At 39.6% G+C, this 20,958-nt stretch overlaps 1 protein-coding gene and 1 long non-coding RNA gene across 5 annotated transcripts in view; both read right to left on the bottom strand.

The window, feature by feature from the left end:
- LOC121714755 (oxysterol-binding protein 2-like) overlaps positions 1 to 20,958 on the bottom strand; it is a 765,489-nt gene that overhangs the window by 732,132 nt on the left and 12,399 nt on the right. The gene's annotated exons all lie outside the window — the stretch shown is intronic.
- LOC121714778 lies at positions 6,300 to 10,351 on the bottom strand. 4 transcript variants are annotated; one of them, XR_006033427.1, is made up of 5 exons: positions 9,966 to 10,350; positions 8,818 to 8,920; positions 8,573 to 8,678; positions 8,359 to 8,484; positions 6,300 to 6,587 (listed from the first exon to the last, which is right to left on the bottom strand). It is a non-coding gene; the product is annotated as an uncharacterized LOC121714778 (long non-coding RNA). The 4 variants fall into 4 exon arrangements; XR_006033429.1 differs by having other exon boundaries at positions 8,577 to 8,678; XR_006033425.1 differs by having other exon boundaries at positions 8,359 to 8,678; positions 9,966 to 10,351.

Here is a 20,958-nt window from a genome sequence, read left to right as displayed (position 1 = left end):
AAATACACACACACGCCCACATATACATACTGTACACACACACACACACAGACACACATAGCTCATGCAGCTTACCAGGATGTTACAAGTTTGAAATGATTGAAAAGCATGCATTGTGTCCTAAATGATATACTTCATATTACTATATTGGATATGAATAAGAAATAAGAAACACTTTTCCAGACTAGCAGCATGATTAATTATGAATGCATGAGTCATTGGGATGACGACATGAAGGAGAGAAAGCTGAACCACAAAGATTGTTTTACTTCACTGAATCGGCTGTTGAACTTTCAGGAAATGTGGTTGTCTTTTACTGCAGGGTTTTTACGAATAGGGAAAATAATCGATGACTGGAGAGATGTTCGTCTTTTGTTGTTCCCTTTTCACACTCACAACTAACAGGGTTGCAGGTGCCACCAAGTGCACTGTGACTCTGACAAAAAGTATGTGAATAAAAGTCAGCTCTCTTGAATGGAAACATTCATGAGCGTCCTGGAAGAGAACTTCCCACCATTTAAAGGCAAATTTTGCGAGACGCCGAGTTCATTTCAGTGAACAAAACCATTGTCCTCCGAATTCTTTCACGTTTGGTGAATTCAGGTCTTCTTGGCCCTTTTCACTGACCACTGACGTTGCCCCCTCTCTTTCGCTTGCTCTTAGTCCCTCTCTCTACACCCCCCCTTCCACCCTCACTCCTGCTCAGCGGGTGTACTTCCTCCACCTCCTCCCTTGGTAAAGGTTGGCAGTAATGTCACCTGGCCTGCTGGCACTCCCACCGACCTGCTTATCAGATGCCTGCCATCCGGGTTTTTAAAAAAGTGGGTAGGAAGTTCCAAATGGACTTCCAGAGTCATGAGTCGCACACACACACACATACACACAGACACCACACTCACACTCTCTCTCTCTCTCTCTCTCACACACACACACACATACAGTACACACACCCACCCACGCATAGATAGATTGATTCATATACAGTAGGAAGCTGCTGAGGTAAAGGGCAGATTACACAGAGGTAATCGAAGATAAAATCCCCAACAGGGACCATCTTCCCGTAGGGCGGGGATTTTGCAAAACCCCCTCGCGTCCCTCCAAGAGATTCCCATCACGGCACAGCTGAATTCCCCCATGTCCCAGCTTCCCAACCCACTGCACTGTGGCTGGCTGACTAGTGGAGGTAGCTGGCCGCGGACGTTCTGTTTGACTGACAGTTGTTTAAAACATTTGCAGTTCCCCATGACGCGAGGCACATGCACGGTATCAGCGATGCTGTGTAACGTAGCTATGACCTCATGACAAGCGGATGAGAGTGGCAGCACAGTGCAGCGCTGATCAACTGATCCGGGGCAACTTCTGCCAGCCGGTCAGTCAGCGCGACGGTGACGTCGAGCAAACAACACCACACGTTTTTTTTTTTTTTTTGGACACATTGTCATGACGCACTAAAAGTGGAGAAATAGATCAGCAGAAACTCATTTCCTCTGACGCATTTCGCTGGCTCTGGGGAGTGGAGGACGGATGGTGAGGTCATCACTGGAGCAGGCACGACGCGAAGGCCTCACACGTCTTCGAAAGGCACCAGGTGATTAATGCAGGAAACACTCCAGTGACTAAAAAGACATTATTAAAGTGAGGAAGTGCCCAACCTACCCCACATCGTTTCACATGTCTTACAGGTGATGCAAATGTACCTACAGTAACTCTAGTGGACTGGAAGAGTAAGGGCCGGAGTAGGGTCCAAAGCTTATGCACACCCCAGTGGACGTGCTTTGTAGCTGGACTCTTTTTTTTCCACCTCATGTAAATTTCTCTAATCCATACTGATAGCATGGGCTTATGTAAGGGTAGGCCAAGTGTCGCGTCTTTGGGAAACGGCCCCCCTCAGAAGTGGTATAAAATTCCTGCTGGGTTCCGCCGATACTGAACTTCCCTGGGAAAACATTCCTCTTCCTCCTGCGGGAAGTCCGTGCTTGTATGCGGCATCCCTGGGCAGGATGAAGGTGGACTGTTTCGTTACCATAGAATGAGGGGTTGGTTTGCAGGTTGGAGCAAAGAGGAGTGAAAGTTGCATTCCCATCAGGTGCACATAAGAACTAACAGGGTCTATATACAAAAATACTGGTCAATACAATACAATACACTTTTAATATATTTTACATACAGTAATAGCCTGTAACTGAACTCTTTGGTGACGAGTTAATGGCCTAATGTAATAAAGTCAGAGACTAACATTTTACCTTTTATATAGCCATGTTAGGGCTAATTATGAATACAATGGACATTAACTACATTAATTTTACATCTGCATATTTACTATTATAATGAATATTTTTAACAACAACACATTGCAGCATTTTTTCGCTTTTCAAGGCACTCAAAGCACTTTACAGTGAAGGGGTGAACTCACTAAACTTGAGGTGAGAGTGAAGGAATAAATTAATGAACCTGTGTGTTTAAGTTACAGTTTTTGCCTATTGCTCACACACTTTTTGTAGAATTTGGTTCATTATGACAAAGCTCTACACGCAGTCAAATAAGACATAGCACTTGGAGATAAACAACTTACATCTATGCCAAAATGAAACACTGCAATCAAAACTCAACAATCCTTTCTAAAAATGCAATTATTGCAACAAAACAATACACACAACATTTGAATTACTCTTTCAAATCAACAGCAACACACTGACGTGCTTTATGTAAAACACTGCAGTCTTTGTGTTTCTATTTTTATTGTCATTTTCTCAGACTCAGTCTTCTGTTAAACTCAAAGGTAGAATTTCTAATCAGCTGACATTTCTTGCAACAAAAGATTGCAACATTCTTACAGAAATAAAGAAAAATAGAATCACATCAATGCAATACAAGTAAATGTAACCTAAACAAATAAAAATGTAGCAACAAAACAAAAGTAAAACTTTTACTCCGTTAAGATAAATATTACAACTGATGCTGCGCAGCGCCGATAGCTTATGACTTGGTGGACTGAACACTGTTTTTCCCAGTGTTTTTTTATGCATTCTAGCTACTGTCAGTGACGCGAGAGAACTTAAGTTATTAGGAAAGTGCGGTGTAAGTTTAGGCTACATTAATTTGTGCGTAGTGCCAGTGTCATTCATTTATTTTACACGTCTTACAACATATATACATGCATTCACAGTCGAGTGAAATCAGATATAAGCATACAAAGACGCTTAGAACTCACGTTAAGCCGATGGTAGCACACTGAATGCGAATGCACGATTTGACGCAGGCAAAAGTATTGACTGTTACTAACGAAGGTTTTATAGCAATATTATAAATGTGGCGACAGAATAGCCTAGAACTTGGGTAAGCCTTGCGTTTAGTAGCCTAATTGCGGTGATAGCCAAAACTAATGTGAATCACGGACTATCCTACAACCAAAGAAAGTAAAGGTGATTAGTACGCCTACCTGCGTTAGCCAAATAAAGGACGGGACTGCACCCTTCACAAACCGTAAAATAAAGTTTATTAGTTTTACAGTTGACAGTTCACCATCAGTCCACACAAACAATTCTGGTTTCCTTGCACTAGCCATTTCGCCGTAGCCTATTCTGTCTGTTTTTAAAGCGCAAGTTTTGCAAGTTTTGGTGATTTATGTAAAGACACAGTGCCACCTATAGGCCTGGGGTATGAAGTAACGTGTTGAGTCGTGTTGAGATGGATCCGTTTGGACGCAAATATTCTTGATACGGTTCCAGGGAAGACGGAGGAAAAAAAGATCGGTTTGGTACGTGTGGACTAGGCCTTAGGCTACCTGAAGTGTAGTGCTAAGCCTCAGACTGATTGTTTTTCAGTTTTTCTGTAAATGTTTTCAGGTATGTGTGTGGGTATTACCAATTACCAGGTGGCTTGCATTTAGAATAGAAGTGTTTTCCCAATGATAACAGGAGATTTCTTTTTTGAACAAAGTGTCTAATAATGTGTGTAGCCTAGTGTTTCACAAGAAGTGTGCTGCAGAATTGCAAACAATGTGCAAACAGAACATGTCATTAAGCTATGGTTACAGTGTTTAAGGTATGCTACAAGAAGTTGAGCCTTTCGTCTAAGCATTCGTTTTTAGTGTGTAAGTAGGCCCTATAATGGGCAAAAACTGTAAGTATGCCTAATTCTGATTCATATGCAATGATATTTTATTTAGCCTGCCTGTTGCATAAGTTTAATTAATGTTCCTGTAAAGAGTCAGCCATAACTGAGGTGCATCAGCAGCACAAGTAGGGTTGACTAGTGTCAAGAATTTATAATTTTATAATACACACACTGTTGGCTACCGTTTGCTGTAGATAGGACTTGAGCAGCCTAAATTAACATGGTAACATGCTGCTTATGGCATTACATTAACATTTTAGGATTTTTAGGATATAACTGATTTATGGTGCCTCCAAGCGCTCCGAGCACATTTAACCTTTTGTAAATTCGGAATTCGCGTTTATTCAGAGCGTCACACTCTCAGACGTCGAGCGTGTCATTCACGAACGCACTGAATGCACGAATGCACTCGTGATGCAGCGATTTTCACTAGTAAATCTTCAGTGTAGGCCTATTCATTTCACACTGTCATAAACTATTATTAACCGTTTGCCTGGTAGATTTCTCATACCTATTCGATTGGACTCTGTCCTGTTTGCTGTTTGCTCAAGACCAGCTAGCCACCATGGACAGTCGCAAATTTGACAGTGAGGAAGAACTCAGAAGACAAAGAGGTGACTGAACTCAGACCCAGTAAGTTGGTAAATACTGCTAGTAATGGTAGTAATAATTGGTAGCCTATTAGTAATATTGTGTGTAGAAATTGTATATATTGGACTGTTAGTTTTTAGTAGGCCTACGTTTTTAATGCTATGTGCCAAATTAGCATGCTTAATCCTTAGCAGTAGGCTTAGCACCATTAGCAGTAGGCTAGCCTGTTGACATGGGGTGGGGGCAGCAACTGCTATGGCTGCAACAAAAACACAGGGAAATTGCAGAATCTAGGAACAATTGCAATAAGCAATTGTTCCTAGGCACACATTCCTCGTGTAGGATACACTTTATTATTCCAGATTACATTCTTGTCCAGTCAACCCGAAAAAAGTCATATAACCATTCCAATGACTCTGAAGCTGTTAAATGAAGGTAAATTAAGCTAAAAAACTTGCATATTAAGCTAAAAAACCTGCATAGTGTACCTTTAATGTTTTCAATAAAAAGCAACCTATCTACAATGAACAGAGAGAGAGTTAGATACAGTATGGTGGGGAAGCAACGTAAAAAACGGGCACCAAGCTTCTTGTCAGAGGAACTTGAAGTTTTGCTGGACGAGGTGAGCTTGCACAAGGTGACACTGTTTTCCAGCGTTTGGAATAACTTGTGCAATAGCAACAAAAAAGAGCTATAGAGCGACATGGACTACACGGCTCCGCGGCCGGCGCCGTCTTTGATTCAATACAAGGACACGTTGGATCGCTGCCATAGGCCTAGTTGGTCGCTTACTGGACACCACCATGCTTATCCATTTATAGATCTTATTTAGAGGCAAATTCTTTGCCAGCTTTTAATTATCAAAAGTGATTGCCAATTTGAACGCTTTAATGACATTACTAAATAGCCTAGGCTAATTACCACCATAGTTCTGATACCAATTAAAGTAAACTTCATACAGTAAATAGGCCTGCATCCATTGCGAACATATTTTATTATTACACTGGGTGAAAAGGCTCTGAATCAGGGAATATTCATAGTGATATATTTCCTGATATGTGTAATATCAGGAAATATATTGGTTGATATGCTCCTGATATTTTAGTGCCAATTACCATATCAGGAGCATAACAAAAGTCCTGAATGGGACTGCGACGACATGCAAGATATCCAGACTTCATATTCTCACCTGATATAATCAATGTTTCAAGTATATGACCTCTTGTTCTTATTCCCATATACCCCCTGATATGTCAAACATGGGACTACGCATATAGCCCATATACTGCCAGGCACAGCTAATTTCGCAGGCATTTATGTGTATGCCTTTATTTGCTTTTCCATAGGCTATATGCATTTATTACTTATATCATATATTTAATGTTTTTAATTTTTAAAATTAATCATGTGATTTATGTAATGGTTTTAAACGTGAGATAACCAACACTGAGCTTATTGTGCAACTTTAACTAAAATAATATTTCATATTAATTTTACATACACTTAATTACATTATTTACTTTGAATTACACCTGCTAAATCCCAATGACTTATTTTACTTTACCATGGAAATTCATATACGACAGGCAATACAATTTGTTACATGGCCTTTATTGTATTTATCAATCAATATTCAAATCAAGATGGCTTTCTCGCCTGCAGTAGGGGGCTTACACAGTGACACTCGCCCCCTCTCAATGACCTGCCTCGAGTGAGAACCGAGACTTCTGTTTGACCTCAGTGGTTTAAACAGTCCATGGTCTGGGCGTGAAATGTCCTTTAAAACATTTTGGGCCCTTGTTCGTACTCTTCTGGTATAGATGTCCGGCAGGGTAGGGAGAGGTGCTCTGATGGTCCCTTTGGCAGTAAAAGTCAGGTGTCTGTAAAAAGAGAAAGAAAGCATATGTTATAATTTACCTTGTCCATGAATATAATGAACTCAGCTTGTGTGACAAATAAAAGCACAATAGCAGCCTAGAAGTCAGGTGCAATAGTTAGAAGTAATGGAGATATGTATTACAGTTGTGTTGATAAGTTTACATAACCTTTACATACACATACATTTAAAAATCATCTGATCTTAATGCCTTAATTTAAAAAAAAAAATGAGGAGAAATCCAACCTTTAAGGAACACTTATTTATTTACTAGTGCTGCCACTAACGACTAATTTTCTAACGACTAATCTTTCGATTAATTTTTCGATTAGTTGACTAATTTTTTTAAAAATCAAGTGTTTGTTATTTTGTTGTGTCCGTTTTATTTTTAACTCAACTAAAGGGAAAGCGTAAAATATTATATCACCCTACTTTTGTTAGAGTAAGGTGGACAAAGTATGCATAATTAGTGGAAATGCATGGATTCCAGTTGCTGCTACTGGAAGAAACTGGAATTCATGCATTTCCACTGAATTATTTTTGGAATCTGATCCCTTATCATACCAGTTCATTCTTACTCGTTGCTCGACTTATCGTGACTAAATTCAAGATGGCTGCAAACGCTAAACTTCGTGAAGATACTGTCTGTAGAACCACTATTGAAAAAGCTGTTGGTAGCATCGGCTAACTAGTGCCAGATTTTGGAGTGCAGGGGACAAGCCGAGATGGGCTATGAGACATACGTTCACACTCGGTATCATGTTTCAATACACTTTAGGTCAATATCACACCGGATTTCTCCTTTAAATGTAGTTTCATAATTAAATAGCCTTCCAATAGGTTGAATTGGAGCTTTGCTACCAGCGTTATCAAGTGGTTTCAGTTTCTCTCGCGCATTGAATGAACGCTCATACCACCATTTGATTGTATGCCTCTATGTTTGATGACACCAAATTAGCAAGTATTTCCTACTTTTTGCAGAAACGTTTGTTTTCTTTTTCTGTCGGTCCGCGGTTTCTTAATTAATTGCGCAGCAAATTATCAGATGAAGCCCCGGGAATAATTTCGCTCCGCGGCTCCGGACCAGCAGTGTCCACGTTACGGCCGGTGCTGGTCCGCGCGGCCCATAGTTTGAGAAACGCTGGACTTTGAAAGGCGACAGGAGTTGAGGACTTTGCAAATGAGCCTAACATCAGCATGTTCAAAGCAAGTAGGCTACAGGCACTTTGCGCGGCCCATAGTTTGAGAAACGCTGGACTTTGAAAGGCGACAGGAGTTGAGGACTTTGCAAATGAGCCTAACATCAGCATGTTCAAAGCAAGTAGGCTACAGGCACTTTGCGCGTCTTACCACATAGGTTACCTCACTTTATCAGTGGGCTTGAACACTAAAAAAATATGCGTTGTGACTTATTGACCATGCAAATGACAGTTTGCGTGCATAGCGGGGTTTAAAACTGCCAAAGTCTTAGTAGCCTGTTTAACATCCAAAGACAGTCATTGTACAAGAGTTAATAACATAGAGTTAATATAACATTACAGTGAGCCGTTTGAGACCAAAAATAAATAGGCGGTCAATAGTAAAACGACTTTTCGACTAAAAAAATTGCTGTCGACTAATTTTCATGGTCGATTAGGTCGACTAAGTCGACTAATCGCGGCAGCACTATTATTTACGATACATTATTCATTCACAAAGAAAATTGTTGTCCGTAAAGGCTGGATTTTTCCTCATTTTCCTCAAGGCATTAAGATCAATTTCCAAAAGTATCATACCTAATTGCAACACTGTCTGCAGAAGCTCTTGCCTTCTTGCTTAAACCACCTTTCTGATGCCGATCCTCCCCCATCTGACGTGCAGTGCCAGCCTCTGGCTGCAGGCTGGGACTGGCTGGATGGCACCTAAAAAAATAAAACATATAGCAATTGCTATACATTATGTGTATAGTGTGCATAGTGACATACCCCATAGCCCTCATTCAAAACACACAAACACAGCATGTTGAGGGCAGCAGCCATGGCTTCCAGACATAGTCAAGTAGCGTGTAGTAGTAGCAGGACAGACCGACTTTGCCCTGGTCTGTTGATGGAGCCCACTACAGTCATAACAACAAACAGACACATGAAAAAAGGGGATAAACTAAACACAGTAACAGACACAAATACATGCACACATATTATAATGTTATTTGCTATTCTACATGTGTGTGTGTGTGTGTGTGTGTCTGTCTCTACCTGGTGAGTGATTGGAACTTCTTTTGTATGGAAGTGGCACACTTTTGGAATATTCCAGAATGCACTCAGTGTTCTCAGGGAAGCAGTCCTCACAACTCACTGCCTGCAAACAGGGAACAGAGGGAAATTAAGATGAATAAATTGCAAAATACACATAACATGAAAAGACCATCACTGAAGCACTACTGCCCTCACATGCATCTTAAATAAACACATGCCTTGGCACAAGTCAGGTACAACCAAATAAGGGCTATGAAATGAAGAACATTTTGCCTAATGCTACCTATAACTTACATCAAAATACTTTGACAAGATTTGGGAAAGATTGGAGTTTTTTAACTATGCCCCCCATTCAAGCTTTAATCAAAAGACTACAATCTTTCAAGAATCTTACCCAAATCTGGTCAAGTCTTCTGGTGTAAGGATGTTACCCTTCACAAACTAAAGATCCCTTGACTTGTCGGCATTATATTGAGGTAGGTCAACCCCCTGTTCACGTTAGCCTGCATGGTCATTAGCGAAGTTATAGCTAGGTTAGCTAACGTAGCTACTCGTTCCTGATAGCCTTGGCCTTTTAATTCAAATTAAAACTTTACATCCATAACGAAATCTCAGACAGACTTATTGTTGGTAAAGTAACGGTGGGTTTTGACACAGCGAAACACCTCGCGATTTTTGGCCAGCAAAATTTCGCCTCGGGGGCGTGACGGCGAAACTGCTAACCTTTTGACTGCAGTGTCTAGCCAGTGGTGGCAAGCGAGCTAATTAGGCTAATCAGCTAGTTCAAACGTTTAAGTACTTAATGAAGATATCCAGGGGTCTTTATGCCTCGACTAAGTTGATGTTGCCTATAAACAACAATTCATGTTCATAGAAACAACAAGGTCAATAAGACATAATATATTTGAATGAATTTCGCCTCCATTCAACCTCAATAAGAGCGACGCGAAATTTCGGGAAACACACCGTAAAAGTTAACATTAACAGCTAACGTTAGCGAGTTAGCTCGCTAGCTAGCAAACGTTAGCTAATTCTAACATGACGGTTAACAAACGGTTTTGGTTAACATTAATGCTACAATATAAAAACAGTATTTTCCTAATTAATTCCACTTTTCAATTGGCATACAAAAGTACTGTAGTTCTTACCTTGGATATGATGACGGCAGAGTTTGTACAGCTTGCAGTCAGATGCATGACAGAAAAGTGACGGTTGAAGTCACCACCAGTGGCAGGGAGTTGGTTGAAATTTTGAAAAGTCAGTCGGGTGGGGGATGGGTATTGATGTGTGTGCGCATGCGCTCATCAAGAGGCAAAGCATATGGAATCGTGGAAATTATTCGGCCTTTTGGCATTTTAGTTACATTAAAATGACTACCAAACTGATTTTGTAGAAGTGTCAAAACATAGTAGCCAAGTGGGCTATTACTACTATTCTGATTATTAACATTATTGGTTCTCATATAGTTTGACGTCAATTTCATTTGAAGCCTTGTTTCTTGATTAAATCAACATTGGTTTATCAGTCATTATAGGCCTATTAACCCACGTTTTATAGACAAGTTACAACATGATTGATCCATTGTTACGTTGGCCCACAAGGAAGCCATAGCTTGTAATGTTAGTATGAAATTATAGATGCTCAACTTTAACAAGTTTAATAATCCTTTCTTATGTGTTATGGTTTGTAGCATATATTATAGTATTTATTTATTTTCATTAGGCTATTGATTGAATTGTTGTTTATTAGTGCTGCTTCTTAATGTAGGCCTACTCTTACCAACTTTTTAAATTGTTTAGGCTACTGTTAAATTTAACTTTTTATTGTTGTTATGTGGCAACTCCAGCTGAATCGAATTCGTTTTGGCAGACAGCATTGGGGACAAAGGGAAAGCAGATCATTTAAAATGTGGACTTTATTCCTCCAACCGATCTCATGCATATTATACATAAAAAGTATATTAGGCTAGACCTACAGACTACAGCAACTATAAAATCTCAAAGATATCATTGAAATTGAACCATAACCAAAATATTTAGATAAGTAGGCTAGCCTTGGCCTGAACAAAGTAGTCTTTAAATAGTCTATTTTTGAATGTCCCGAAATTAGATAGAAATCAAACGGCAAATAGCCTATCAGTGATGTTTTATGGTACGTTTTGGGCGTAGGGCATGCGTGACTGTTAATTAGGCAGATCTTGGGCCTAGGCTGATATCTAATATGATAGCCTATCCAAGGGTGGAGACCTACCTAAAGATATCCAGAAATGGTGTGTGTGACTTGTGATTTGGGTATACATACCCCTGATATCTCATTGGCAAATCAGGAGTCAAAATAAATTATTATTTATAAATATTTTCACTGATTCTGAAAAACTCAGGATATGATCAAAGATGCTCCTGATATGCTGCATGTCATAAAAAATATCCGGTCAGTATATCCCCTGATTCAGAGCCTTTTCACCCAGTGTTAGTCTTAAAATGTCCATAACATAAAATCATCATTGAGCCACAACATTGTCAACATACTGTACCATAGTTTGACTTGTACTGCGCTGCGCTGATTTCTAACGACTGCTGCACAGTGGCGGCGACTAGCGTCTTGAGAGCTCAAACAACCCCTTCCCCTGGGGATCAATAAAGTATCTATCTATCTATAATCTATCTACAACACTAAGAGAGAGCTTACGAATGGTCCAGACCAACCTTACGAACGTGTGACTTACAGAAGATATACTTAGCGTACGAACGTGTCGATTCGTGCCATAACGTTAAGAGAGAGGTTAAGGAATAGGTTAAGAACTACTTAGCGATAAGAACGTTTTGGGGAACCTGCCCCTGGTTGCTATAGCTTTTCATTTTTGTAAACTTTATACCTTTTGAGATATTAAAAAAAAACAAGCTTATTTTCCCCCATAGACTTTGCTTTGGTGATTATGACATCATAAAGGGCCATTAACACCTGTTTGCACCTGTTGCAGCCATCTGCTCAACTAGGCCCCTTTCTCTCTGTCTCTCTCAATTAAACAACAATACAAGGCACCTTCCATCCAACTGTCTCTTATCCATCCACTTCAAACCATCTAAATTACCCTAGCAACAAGCTAGCAACCACACATAATTTCAACCTAGAACCCACCATAGCAACCAACCTGATTACCCAGGCAACCAGCATAGCAACAACTTTATTTTGCATAGCAACCACAATATATACACTAGCAACACCATACCAACCACCTTAATTAGCCTAGCAACAAACTAGCAATGACAACTATAATGTCAATCTACCAGCCATCATAGCAACCAACATGTTTACCCTACCCTAACTAGCATATAGTATAGTGCTTTATTTAGTATAGCAATCACTATATGTGCTTTCGCAACACCCTAGCAACCACTAAAATATTGTCAACAAACATGATGACCCCAGCAACCAGCAACCACCACAGCAACAACTTATTTAGCACAGCATCCAGCATGTCTGCCCTAACAACACAATAGTAACTATCTCTGCATTATCTGTTTTAACTATGATATTTAACATTAATTTGTTCTTAAAGGTGCTCTAAGCGATGCCACGTGTTTTTAGGCTAAAACATTTTTTGTCACTTACAGCAAACATCACCTCACCATCCACTAGCTGCCTGTGTCCTGAATACACTGTAAAAAAAATGCGACCTCTGTGGACAGCCCAGGCCCTCTATCGGCTTTAACCACACTATGTAAGTTTGCCAGATCTGGTAGCGGATATGTAGTTCGATGGAATGAGACAAGAAACTACAAATTTGACTTGCATCTGATGTCGCAATACATCGTACTTTTATAAGTCATGCAAAATATTCTACCTTGTCTGTGGACATCGTTATTTGCAAAGCTGGTGCTGGATAAACAAATAGTGTGCGTGCGACAGAGGGAAAGTTCTTTGGTGTTGCTTTAAATTGGTACATAAACTCTTACCAAATCGTTTCAGAAGTGTAGCAATCTTGTAAACATAAGTTTTGAATGCAGTTGTTCTAAATAAATACACGTCCATCCCGGATTAGCCATTGTTTTGTGTACCTGGCGTGCGAAATGAACCTGCAGAGCAAATCCCAAATTTGCCAAAGATTTGTATGGGTATTCCCAGGCTATGGGAGAAAGTTTATTATCATGGCTTTACAGTGGTTATTATCCTGTGTAAAACTAGACTTCAATGCATTGCAGGTGTTTGGTAGGGTAATATTACAGCTGCAACTGATTACACTCTGCAAATGTCCATCTTCGATACAGTTGAAAATATAATGAAATAATTTCCCTGATGCACTAATTTGATAGATTATAGTATAATAATGATAATAATATGCTTTATTTGTATAGCAGCTTTCATACACAAAATGCAGCTCAAAGCGCTTTACATTTGGAGCATTTAACACAATAATAGAGAAGAAAATTGTAAAAATGATGTGTGCATGGAGGTAGGTAGAGCTAGGAAGAGTGATGAAGCACAGTCCATCCCCAAGTCAGTGGCAACAAGTCAATCTGTCAAAATGACAGAAAGCCTTCAGACTTTTCTGTCATGCTTAAAAAAAATATGTCTGATGGAAAATGTTTGGTTGATGCAACCTGTGGTCGGACGTCATTTTTTTAATGGTGGCGGTCAGCTAGGATGCTAACTGGCTGAAGCTAACCCTCTAAATCCTGATCCCTCTTGGGCTGTACAAACCTGGGGGTCGTTTCTAGAAAAGTTGGCAACGACGTTGCTCAACCACCGTGGTACAACGCAACTTGCGACCAAACAACGACATTGTTACACCCGTTTCCAGAAAGCATCGTACCTGTGTCGCAATTCGCTACCTCCGTTCGAACGTTCGAACACCGTAGTTCCAACAACGTTGTTGATGATGCAGCGATACATATCATTGGTGGAAACAGTGGCAATGTGTAATACCCCACCCCCTAGAAAATTTCTGTCACGGCCTATGTCGACATTTTTCTAATTTAAACCGAGTGATTAATGCTGGCATTGCCAGGCCATTGCCATCAGCAAAAACCTAAACCTATTCCAAGCATATAAAACAGTTAACTTAAGCCGACCAATATGAGTCATTATTTGTGTTAAATATCTATGTTGGAAAAAATATATAGCCTGGGCGAATGTCTGGGTATCGCAAATGTTATCAACTCTCTCATGGCTTAAGGGCAGCGCGTCGGTGCGCTGTGCGCTCGGCCGGAGTTCGCATCCTATCTTTTCTTTTCACCTCTGAGTAAGAGTAGGCCTACGAGACACAACAATATGTTTTGACCATACATATTTATGTAAATAGAGACCATAGGTAGAAGACATCAGTCAAAAACAATTGAATCTACGTGTCACACTAGTTCACCTGCAGGTAGCGTGAAGCAAGAAGACAATCTCACATCATAAGAAAATCGAACCTACAACGCTGGGATAACAAGTTACCTGCTTTAGCCACTACACCATGTATTACTGTGCTGATTTTAAGAGTCTGTGAAGATTATAATACTAGCTTATCAAAAAGCAAGGCAATACTCGAATTAACATAAATGGCAAGAATGAGCCAAGTAGGCGAGTCAGTCTCTTAATCAAAATAAAGCTACAGGATAGATCAATCATTGAGTCACGAGGTAAAGATCCACTTCGCAATTTTTGGTTAGGCAGTTGTGATTTTTGGTTAGGCGCTCAGGACACCAACTGGAACTACCAAGGAACGACACAAGTGCGACTGCCCAGGGGCAGTAGTTCAAACGACCAAACTTTGCATCCTTGTTTGCGATGGAGAGTTCAAACTACTCTTTCTATAAACACCAAATCGAAGAACGATGGAGCGAACTACCAAGGTTGCGACTCAAGTTAGAAAACGACGCTTTCTAGAAACGAGCCCCTGATCAGATAATCATTCACCTTATAAATCATATGTCAAATTATTCCACTGTGTGCAAGTATTTACTGTATCTTCATTTTCCCCAAGTGGCCCCTGTTATAACCCAGAAGCCACAGTTTATTTCCACAAGGCAAATATAAATGTCAAGGACAGTTTGACATACAAATGTCTGATATCTTTGTGGTTTGTCCTCAGGCCAGTGCGAACAGTCAAGTTAAACATTCCCCAAGTTGTAATAACCTATTCTGGGTCAAACCCTTACTTTCGTCTCGGTTGCCTGTGTACAATCTCTGACAGAATTTTCCCTTGGGTCAAGAAAACTTTTGTTTACCAAGATCCCCATTATTACAGCATGTACTGCCAAAATGTTATACCCACCAAAGACAAGGGCCTTTAAATCCAAATATTTATCCATGCAATATGACAACACAAAAGTGATAAACAAATGTAGATAATGTTTGGCAACACAAAGGCTCACATGAATAACACAGTATATTGAAAGAAGACTCTCTTTTGCAGGGTAAGATGTGAATTCCGATGTGAATATCTGATATGATTACAGCTGACTTATGGGGGCCTGTTGACATTAGAGGGCACTGTAAATCTTGCACATTCAGCGGCGGTTTTTAATTGAGCCTAACAAATGTTACGAGTAGAGCCATTTTAGTGAAATGTGTTTTGATGCACTGAGAAAGCTGTAGGACTTTTTTTCATTTATTTATCTGAAAATAGCCATGGGCCCACATCCAACACTGATTTACAACAAAGTCATATATTTTTTAAAAGCCCTCGATCAAGTACACATTTTGATTATAAAGCAGAGGGAATGAAGCCCAACCCTTGATGAGCGAGAATTTCCCACAGCATAAACCACTTCATAGTAAAACACTCAAGCAAAGGGAGGAGGGGAGGAATGGAAGTGAATCTAAAGATGTTGATGTGAGAAAGTGTGTCTTTTCAGCTGCGGGAGTGATTACTGTTCTGAGGATTTTATTTATTTTTGACTCAGTAAGGGGAAACAATCTCACAAGTAAACACTGCATCTTGGTGAATCAAGCTCTCTGAAAAGTGGTGATATCACAGGAGTTGCAAAGCAAATGAGCATAACCTGATATAGCTTCTTTTTTATTGTGTCTATATTTTTGAATTTGTGATGAATGTGTGTAACACATCAAATCCTTGTGTCTCAAGAGCCGTTGGCTTTGTTTCAGGATTTTGATATGTTAATATTTCTAGTCAGCTAATGTGTCTTGCAACAGGTTTCCTGTAAACCTGTTAAGATTAGTGCATAAATGCTATAGTATAGCACAAAATGTGTCTGTCCCCTTGTGCAAAGTGAATATGGTCTTGAGTAGGGATGTCATGATTAGAGATTTTAGTGGTACAATTATAATCTGAAAAATAATCAGGATTATCACGATTACTTAGTGTGAATACATTTCACAACAGTACTGAAGTATGAAATCACACAAACACATGCTTTAGAGGTTTTGACTTTTAAAGGTTATTTATCGCTGCCTTTTAAACACAATAAGACACTGCATAGTTCCCTTTTGAAAAAAAGCATTCTTTCAACATTTGTTTTGGGGGTAGATAATGGAAACATGGAATAGGCTAGATCGATATTGAATTAAGAACATCTAGAGAACATCCTAGATTGTGCTCCACCGTCCTCACACACACAGAAAATTATGGCTAAATGTCATATGTTTCTATTTCATATATTTTGGAATTCATATAAAGTTTATATATTTTGTTAATAATTTATAGTATTTTATGATGTGCGTAATTACTAGTAGCTAAAAATATTTAGTAATTTGAATACTTGATATAAAGCTTTAAACTATTACACTTAGGCATATCTTTAATGTGGTGTATAGGTCTAATTGAGTGCCTGTCACTTAAAGAAATATGTGAGAGTAATTAGCCTACAGTCTCACGGTTTTAGGCTAGTGAAAAATAGTGCATAAGGATATGTGGATGCAATTCATTGTGTTTTCTATATCATTGGATAAAATAAATGTTCAAAACGAACAAGTCGAAAATCTTTTTGGAATCATAGAAGAAATACGTGTCTTGGAATGTTTCTTTATGATTTTGGTGAGCACTAGCCTACTCGAATGATAGACATGATGTAAGCTAGCGAGATATTTAGCAAAGAGCTCTTTCCAGATATAAAAGTGTGCCAATAGGTTGCGTAGCCTATTTCTAAAATGTAATTAAACCCAACAGTAGGCCTAAATAAACTAAATCTCATAGCCTAGGTAGGTTAGCTACACAAACTTGACAGATGCATGTGAGCAAATCAACTTAACATTGGCCTATTACAGAAAGGTAAACCCGGAAATGTTGAGTACACCAAAGTTTTATGATGGGAATATATAGTATGGGTTCCCAGCATGCAGAAACTGCCGGATGCTAATTTGCATATGTTGGGCAATTTGTGTAATTGAGCTAATTGGCATAAATTAGCATAATCACCTATATTGATCATATTATAAGAGCTGCTTGGCCAAAATGGACCATATATATATATATATATATATTACATTGTAATCCTCTGGTATTCTAAGGTAGGCTATTGAAATGTCTAGCCCCCCCCTCCAAAAAGAAAAATCGAGGTTTGTATCAAACCGTGGGTCAAAAATCGTGATATGAATCGAATTGTTAGGTTGGTGTATCGTTACAGCCCTACTGTATATCGCTACAGCCCTATCCTCCAAAAATCTGTCTAAGTTTTACCAAAAAACTCAAAATCAGCTTAATGAGAGTAAAATGTGACCAAACCAAGTTTAAATAGTGATTTTGAATCTTGAAAATGTGAGAGATGGACTCAGCATCTCCAGTAACCCCTAAAAACATACTAACATTGTCCATTTTGGCCAAGCAGCTCTTATAATATGATCAATATAGGCTATTATGCTAATTTATGCTAATTAGCTCAATTACACAAATTTCCCAACATAGCATCCGGCAGTTTCTGCATGCTGGGAACCCATACTATATATTTCCATCATAAAACTTTGGTGTACTCAACATTTCCGGGTCCACAATGGGGCTCTATGGGCTGTCCACTGGACTATATCATTTGTTGCTGTGCGGCCACAGCATCACTTAAACTAGCAGCCATGTATCGCTGTTTATGGAATGACAGCTGCAGGTTGAAAGCTGCACTTGTGTGTGTGAGAACGAAAGATACGCAGGCTAGGGCAGGCGAGGCACTACAAGCATGCCTAGTTGCACACACGCATCTCTTTTGCCACAATTTCAGAGAAAAGCCAAACATCATAAAAAGTTTCACAGGCTTCAAAAATGATCAAATCTTCACCAAAATTCTCACAGACAATGTTTAGACAAAGCCTCACAAAAGTTATCAAAAGAATTTGGATATGTTGTTCCAATTTAGAGATATAGACCAATAAAGTTCGACAACTCAGCCCATTTCTCCTATATCACCTATATTCCTATATGAGTAATTTTTTTTCCTTGGAGAACAACCATACAATCATCATTATGTGGATACCATTAACAGTGCATATTTTCAGATCTGTACTCTTTTTTTATAAAGCCCTTAATTCTATTGTCAAATGTATGCTAGGAATTTTCTTGATGTTGTGTGTTTGCCAACACACATTTTGTGAATATGTAGGATTGTCAGTGGCTCAGTGGGATAATGCCTAGTACTGGTGTTTGTTAGGTTGAGAGTTCAAATCCCTGGTAGTGCTTTAGGCTCTAGCTCGAATACTATTGGTTATTGAAGATTCACACCATTGAACAGCACCTGAATGACATCAGGCAATCAACATACACAGTCATTAGTTGCCAAGAATCAGAATGCCGAGACACTCTGACATTTAGGGGAACTTCTTTGTTTACTATTTTTCCTTCATCATTAAGTCTATCATATTTATATTTTATCCATTAGTGTTCTTCTCTACAAATGTCTAAATGCCCCAGAATTTCAAAAAGAATTCAGGTGTACTCTTTCAGGAAAGCCCTTCATTTTATTGTCAAATGTATGCTTGGAGTTTTTCTTGTGTGTTTACCAACACACATTTTCACCATGTGAATGTGACTTGCCAACGTGTCGGATCGACAGTGGCTCAGTGGGATAATGCCTTGTACTGGTGTTTCTTAGGTTGAGTGTTCGAATCCCCGTTAGAGCTTTAGGGCCTGTGCACACGGAGACGCTTTTTAGGTTAAAGGAGAATTCCGGTGTGATATTGACCTAAAGTGTATTAAAACATGATACCGAGTGTGAACGTATGTCTCATAGCCCATCTCGGCTTGTCCCCTGCACTCCAACATCTGGCGCTAGTTAGCCGATGCTACCAACAGCTTTTTCAATAGTGGTGCTTCGGCATCGGGCTAGCCATGCAAATAAATCACTGTTTTACACCCATTTACGAGGCTCAATGTATCTCCACACTTCATTGGTAGACTTCTGAGGGCCCTGGCATTTAAAACGAGACATTGAGAACTTTGAAAAAGCACTGGTAGTTTACTTACAAGACGATTTCTACAGACAGTATCTTCACGAAGTTTAGCGTTTGCAGCCATCTTGAATTTAGTCACGATAAGTCGAGCAACGAGTAAGAATGAACAGGTATGATAAGGGATCAGATTCCAAAAATAATTCAGTGGAAATGCATGGATTCCAGTTTCTTCCAGTAGCAGCAACTGGAATCCATGCATTTCCACTGAATTATTTTTATATTCAAAGTTCTCAATGTCTCGTTTTAAATGTCAGGGCCCTCGGAAGTCTACCAATGAAGTGTGGAGATACATTGAGCCTCGTAAATGGGTGTAAAACAGTGATTTATTTGCATGGCTAGCCCGATGCCGAAGCACCACTATTGAAAAAGCTGTTGGTAGCATCGGCTAACTAGCGCCAGATTTTGGAGTGCAGGGGACAAGCCGAGATGGGCTATGAGACATATGTTCACACTCGGTATCATGTTTCAATACACTTTACATGTAGGTCAATATCACACCGGAATTCTCCTTTAAACGCAGAGGTTTTGCTTCGTCTTGGCCGAGCGTCCAAACGAATCCTGTAAACGCACTGCCCGAAACCGCACTTTTCCGAAACCTGGTCCCAGAGTGGAAAAATCTGAAACCGTAGCCCATTTGAATTCGTTTAGACAGCGAAACCGCACATCCTGCTTGCGTATCGATGATGTCATCGCCACACCTCAGCTGCTCTGGACTTGCACTTATAGTATTGCCTAACAATACTAGTTTTCATACATGACATTACCTACGATTACACTCCGTAAGATAAATATCACAACTGGTGCTGCGCAGCGCCGATAGCTTATGACTTGGTGGACTGAACACTGTTTTTCCCGGTGTTTTTTTATGCATTCTAGCTACTGTCAGTGACGCGAACTTAAGTTATTAGGAAAGTGCGGTGTAAGTTTAGTCTACATTAATTTGTGCGTAGTGCCAGTGTCATTCATTTATCTTACATGTCTTACAACATATACATGCATTCACAGTCGAGTGAAATCAAATATAAGCATACAAAGACGCTTAGAACTCACGTTAAGCCGATGGTAGCACACTGAATGCAAATGCGCGATTTGATGCAGGCAAACGTATTGACTGTTACTAACGAAGGTTTTATAGCAATATTATAAATGTGGCGACAGAATAGCCTAGAACTTGGGTAAGCCTTGCGTTTAGTAGCCTAATTGCGGTGATAGCCAAAACTAATGTGAATCACGGACTATCCTACAACCAAAGAAAGTAAAGGTGATTAGTAGGCCTACCTGCATTAGCCAAATAAAGGACGGGACTGCACCCTTCACAAACCGTAAAATAAAGTTTATTAGTTTTACAGTTGACTACAGTTGACAGTTCACCATCAGTCCACACAAACAATTCTGGTTTCCTTGCACTAGCCATTTCGTCATAGCCTATTCTGTCTGTTTGTAAAGCACAAACTTTGGTCAATTTCTGTAAAGAAACAGTGCCACCTATAGGCCTGGGGTATGAAGTTGAGATGGATCCGTTTGGACGCAAATATTCTTGATACAGTTCCAGGGAAGACGGAGGAAAAAAAGATCGGTTTGGTACGTGTGGACTAGGCCTTAGGATTTGTCATTTAAGATTCACACCATTGAACAGCACCTGAATGACATCAGCCAATCAACATTCACACTCATCAGTTGCCAAGAATCAGAATGCCGGGACTCTCTATTACATTTAGGGGAACTTCTTTGTTTACTATTTTTCCTTCATCATTACGTCTATCA

Source organism: Alosa sapidissima, chromosome 8, assembly GCF_018492685.1.
Source record: "Alosa sapidissima isolate fAloSap1 chromosome 8, fAloSap1.pri, whole genome shotgun sequence".
Lineage (NCBI taxonomy): Eukaryota > Metazoa > Chordata > Actinopteri > Clupeiformes > Clupeidae > Alosa > Alosa sapidissima.
Note: the sequence above shows the minus strand (reverse complement) of the source record. Positions and strands in the feature narration are given on the sequence as shown.